The 6,000-nt window shown below is 30.3% G+C and overlaps 1 protein-coding gene across 1 annotated transcript in view; it reads left to right on the top strand.

Moving 5' to 3' along the window:
* Positions 1–3,352: 3,352 nt before the first annotated feature.
* LOC124360006 (elongation of very long chain fatty acids protein AAEL008004-like) overlaps positions 3,353–6,000 on the top strand; it is an 80,371-nt gene continuing 77,723 nt past the window's right edge. Inside the window, exon 1 of the mRNA XM_046813236.1 lies at positions 3,353–3,470. The gene's annotated coding sequence lies outside the window, so the exon portion shown is untranslated. The remainder of the gene's footprint in view (positions 3,471–6,000) is intronic.

Genomic DNA, 6,000 nt, shown 5'->3' with positions numbered 1-6,000 from the left:
TCAAAAGAGAAACGTATTATTTTAAATTTTGATAATTTATTTAGAACAGTTATATAAACATATTAAATTAAAATGCTTAAACCAATTTACGAACTATAAGACTATTGTTAATAGCTGTTAAATGGTAGCACAATATAATCAGCGGATTAGTATATATTGTTTGTTCTTGATAAATCAAAATCGGCAAAATGCGACAAAGATATGTGCTATTACGAGCGTTTTAAGAAGAAAATAAATTAGCACAATATCCAGTTAAAGCAAAATTTATTATTTGATATTGCTATAATCTGCTACCAATAACCACGTTCCATTTATACTGGCAGATCTCTTTATACATTTAATGTTTCTTATATGACTGCCGTAACACTGTATACTCTATTCATTGCTCACACTGTATAACCAGTTCACCAATGTTTTATAACAGTTTCAATTTGATATGAACTAAATAAGCAAACACAATACTACCGTACATGTAAATGTTCATTCCTGTGTCAATGTTAGAACGTGATTATAAAATCCAAACATATAAAGAGATCCATTGAACATATTATGTACTGCACGAGTTCACTGTGAGTGAAATGAAGTCGTATAGACAATTGCCGGCAAATTTCCTGCAGATTGTTGACTCGGTTACTGGTTACATACAACAGGCTCGTTGTGAGATTATTGCTTTATTGTTAAGGAAACATAAAGGGTAATGTACCTCACAGCTGTATTTACCGCTACAGTTACTTTTGAAATTACTGTACGATCTATGTAATTTGAAACAAACACTGATAGTAACAGTGTTACGTTGTGGAACTATTCATTGTAACGGTTGCGCCCCTAATAAACCTGTTACTAATACGACGAGACTGATAGACCTGATAAACCTGAGTGACAGACTATAGTAGATAAATCATTTTAGTGCAAAATTACAATATCCTTGGGTTGTAAATTGAATATTACAATTCCCCCATTCACACTAAACACCGCTATTGATAGATGTTTAAAATTGATCACATTATTGAAAAGCAATTCTGAATTTTTCACATAAGTTAATCGATAAACTGGACATAACAGCGAGATAATCAGCAAGAGAAGCAAGAATAAATTCTCGTAAACTCGAATTCAGTAAGTAAACATTGGAAATAATAAGCATACATAAATCTAGATATGTAATGAGAACCGAGGCTTTTGTTGTCGGTATGGAAAGAATACATGAAACATCATAGGGCACGAAGAGACCGGAAGCCTAAGTGCTGCTAGGATACAAGCGAGCTTCTTCCCTGAGTTGTTCCGCGAAGCGATTAAAGGCCTAAGATTAGCATTAAAGTAAATAATAAAATAACTCCTGAAAATAATCTATGTGTTTGGAAATCTAGCAACAAGCCTAGGTTTGTATCTATTAAAGTAAAATGTAATTAAATAATATCATAAAACAAAAAAATAGCATAAAACTGGTATATTTTGATACAATTATAAGCTCACATAATGCAGCTTTATCTAAGAGTGCCTTTCGGCTTACCGGGCGTTAAAGTTTCCCACCACAAGAGGATAACATAGGAACGTATTTCTTTTATACTACTGCTATTTTTAGCCGATATTTCACACAATTTACTGTTAAAATAATATAAGCTTAACAAACAAATTGGTTGTAAGTGATAAACCTTGTTAGGTGAGTATTTGTGAGTAAAATTTAAACTGCTCAGCCTTAAAGATGAGCAAGATACTCAGAATGAAGGATCAATCTAGTTTGAGAGGACATTTTTGAGGTTGTTTTGAGGCAAAATAGTTAGCTCAATAGTTTGAGTTTAAGAAACATTATATTTTGTAGTATAATATTTTATAATACTGAGAGTATATTACTCTTATTTTCAGAAAACGATATAAATTGTGAGTATGCTTTATAGACTATAACATAACGTTTTTATATATTTTTCTAAGAAACTATATTCACAGAAACTAGCGAAGACAAGAAAAATTACAATCTCGCTTTCAATCATCCTTCTTTTATTTTTTTTAAATACGTTAATCCCTTTTTAGCGTGTTTTAAGGCTAACAGAATCAAACACGCGATAAGATGATACTCGGAACACCTCAAATTTGATAGTATCGATAAAAATATTTGAACATCTTCTATCTTTAAAGCAATACGAATACGATGCCTCAGGATGTGGTTATTAGGTTATTTAGTTTCTGTTAAATCAAGCCTCTAAAAATTATTACATAAAACCAATAAAAATAATGAAAGTGCTGTATTTTTTACTATTTCTTCTAATTTCCGATGTTATTTCCGGTTAATGTTTGAAAGAATGGTTTTGCCTTTAATTTAAATCTTGTTACAATAACGTATTATACAAAACTTAGATTTTTGACTCTAGAGTAGTTGTTTCTGTTTCAACAACCCCATATTGACAACACACACTACTCAGACATGAAATCATTTAAACTGAGTCGGATTATAATCATTTGGGTCTTGTATTGTTATATCTAAGTTACTGGTCTGTAGTAACTTGCTGGATTAAAGTATATGTACGGCTGTAAAAATAAGTTATTCTTGCTTTAAATTTAAGAAACAAATTAAAACTATTAAAGCAATTAATAGTCCCCTCGCACCATAGCTTATGTCCATGTGGTGACTAAATACCTTGAATAATTTTTAAATTTAATTTTGTATATACTGTGCTTTGATGGAATAAACTCAAATAAATCAATCATTTAACGTCGATTAAGTTCAGTTGTGTGTCATAAAATTATACTTAACAGAGATTTATTTCTTATTCAATTGAAACATTTTATGAATTCTATCATTTTATTTTCTTACACTATTATATGCATCAGTTTATATAAATACAACTATAACAAGATTTTGAAAAGCGTAGACAGATTTATAAATACAATATGATATATTACTTATTTAAGTCTACGCCAGTATAAAAATGTAATGCAGTTTTATTTGACTAGAATATAGAATATATGACGATATTGAAAGAAAAATTGAATTTTCTGTAAATACTGCCTTATGTCTAAAGTATTTGTCAACTCTTAAAAATCACTGTCATGAAATCCAGAAAATTAAAACCGTTTGTTTTATGATACACTTGATGAACGAGTTATATTAAGTATTCAAAACTCTCAGAAGACTTTTCGAACAAAATTACGCCCCTCTACCAAAATTCTCTGCTAAATGTTGAACGCCATGTTAGAACAGGATGATGAAGCTTGATCACCATAGGGTTGACCATTGTGAGAGAAGTTCAAGGACGACGTGGTCCACCAATCAAAGTATCAATATTCTGAAGGTGGATGACAGACGGGTGGACGGGTGATGATACGCAGCTCTGGAGTCCCCTCCATATCAGACTATAGAGGCTGCAGAGTTAGGTAGACACTCAGTCGGTAGGTCCTGTACCCGGTACTGTGCGCGCGAGTGTCGTGGTACCCTGTCTCTCACAACACTTCCAACCAGGACACATCAATACCTCAAGGTAAATACAGTAACTATTATACACATATAGTTATATGATAAACTTCATAACTATTCTGTACAAACTGGGCGCTGTTATAAATATAATAATATATATAATAACAAACAAGGAAAATAAATTTACATCTCTTTGATTAAGTTCATAAAATTCACATAGGCCAGTATTTTGTAACATTTATTATTACTTAATTTTTGTTGTCACTCTCTACGAATATTTCACCTATTCTGTTAATTACAATTAATAATATTAAAATAAATTATAATGTTTCAACTCAGAATTTAATCTCTATCCAACTATATATTTTATTATCAGAAAATCGTTAGGTTGACTCTTGGGTTATTACTTATTGTGTTTATGAATGGTAGACTGAAGATTTATGGATCTATCCAATTTTATTTATGCTCTGACTATTTCCAATGACAATTGGCATTAAAGAGTAGTTCAAGGAAAAGTAGAGTAAAGTAAGACTGGATTGGAGAGGAGAGGCCGCGCCCGCACGTGGTTGCTCTCACTCTCTGTTACTCTTACTTTCATACTACAACTCTCCTCTTTGTTTACTTACTTAGACGTTGCGCGGGAAAAGTGATCTGTCTAGTTTTCTGTATGCTTTTCTTTGATTATTCTGATAAATTCCAAAACTGTAACATTGCTTATAATAGTTTAAAAATACTTGTCGTGCTCTAAATTTATCATTTTCGTACGAATACAAATAAATTTAGTCACAAATTGATTAAATATCACTTTTATTTGAGATCTAAAGCGTAAAAATGAATTATTACCAATTCCTAACTATACTTTATACTTTTGGCATAAATAACAATGATACGAACGCTTGTTCATTATAGGTAAAACTTGCTAAATGTAGTGAAAATAAACGTTTTCCTGACAGGTTTTCCTTATTGAGAGACTCCCCATACATAATGCATGACCCAGTCTAAACAAAGGGTCACACTCGTGAGTATATCATTACACAATAACAATGACACAATATCATTATATAGATACAATTCACATACTTAACATATGTTTGAATATTTTTATTATTTTGAGCTAGACTGAATACATAAATCAAGTGGGCTTTTGGAGTTAAATTAAATTTATGAAATGTTGATCTGAATTATATGTTCATTATTATATAATTATTACGAACTAAACGTTCATATTTATTATAAAAATTATTTAAAATTATAATTTTTATTTATTTATTAGTATTTAGGTCATTTGATTTGTGTTTAATGCGTATTTCTGACTTTTTCATCGATTATAAATATAATAGGCATGTCAATTCGTCTACTGCCATGTAAAATGTATTTTTTACTGAAAATAATAATTCATCGGGCCCAAAATTCCGAAAAACCATGATAATTCGAAACAACCAATGGTAAATACCAATTCAAAATTTTATTATAAGTAAGTTTTAATGGAATTAAAATTGTTAAATGTATTTGTATGACAATATACAAGTAGAGTGAAAAATAAAGTAATCTGCTTCAGAGATTTAATGGTCACATATTTAAGGAATATGTCGTTCCCTCGTAGTCCAAATTGTTGATAGGACGTGTAATAACAACAGGTCTCATTCACACGAGATAAGAAACTATATACATACAGTATACAGTTACTGTGTTTGTATTTACATAAATATCTCAAACATAATTTAACAAAAATTATTTTCGGATTCTAATTTAATAGAGGTTTGTATTAATATAAATTATAATGTAATAGTGGTTAAACTGTGATTTGCTTGAAAACGTTTGAAGCGTTTAAAAAAATATTATAATCACTTTGGAGGCATTGTAAGCTCCAAAGCTGACTTCACTATAGACAGTAGTGATCACTTGACATTATGATGGAAAAGCCACACGTCTCTCTGTCCCACGCTGTTGTACAACGTTAAGTTTATAGTTCTCATCTCATTAGTTGAGTTGTTATTTCTTTCTTCTATTTGACGTAATGAGACAGAAATTTTCGAACCGCAGTAGATTGAACACTCAAAACTTAATATATAAATAATATGAGATACATTTTTTAAATACTCTTTATGTGTGGTATCTTCCATAAAGGCAATTAAACTCTTTCAATGATGTGATTTTTTCTTCTCTAATAATTCACTATTATTCTGGAGAATCGCGTGTGGGCTTCTTCAGTTATCAAGGTTAGGAAGGAATGATTTTCAGTATTTCATTTTTGTATTGAATTTTCTAAAGCAAGCTTGAATACACACTCAGTTAACAAGACATAGTAATGTTGTATGGTTCATAAAATTAAAAATAAACATGCTTACGTTGACACTTACATGAAAACATTATTACAACTTATTTCAACTATTAATAGTACGGCTGTAAGCATAGTTTTAACAATATTTCAGGAACTCAGGAAAATTTAAACCTTAAAATGTATGATTCATAGTATAATAGGTAATAAAACATGTTAAATCGCTAACCTTAAAGAAAGGAGGCTTGATTATTTTGTGCTGTACTAATAGTGGTAATAACTCCTTAAAGCGTATATTAGATCAATACGCTGTATA

This window comes from Homalodisca vitripennis, chromosome 1 (assembly GCF_021130785.1).
Source record: "Homalodisca vitripennis isolate AUS2020 chromosome 1, UT_GWSS_2.1, whole genome shotgun sequence".
Lineage (NCBI taxonomy): Eukaryota > Metazoa > Arthropoda > Insecta > Hemiptera > Cicadellidae > Homalodisca > Homalodisca vitripennis.
This window is presented reverse-complemented; position numbering and strand designations above follow the sequence as displayed.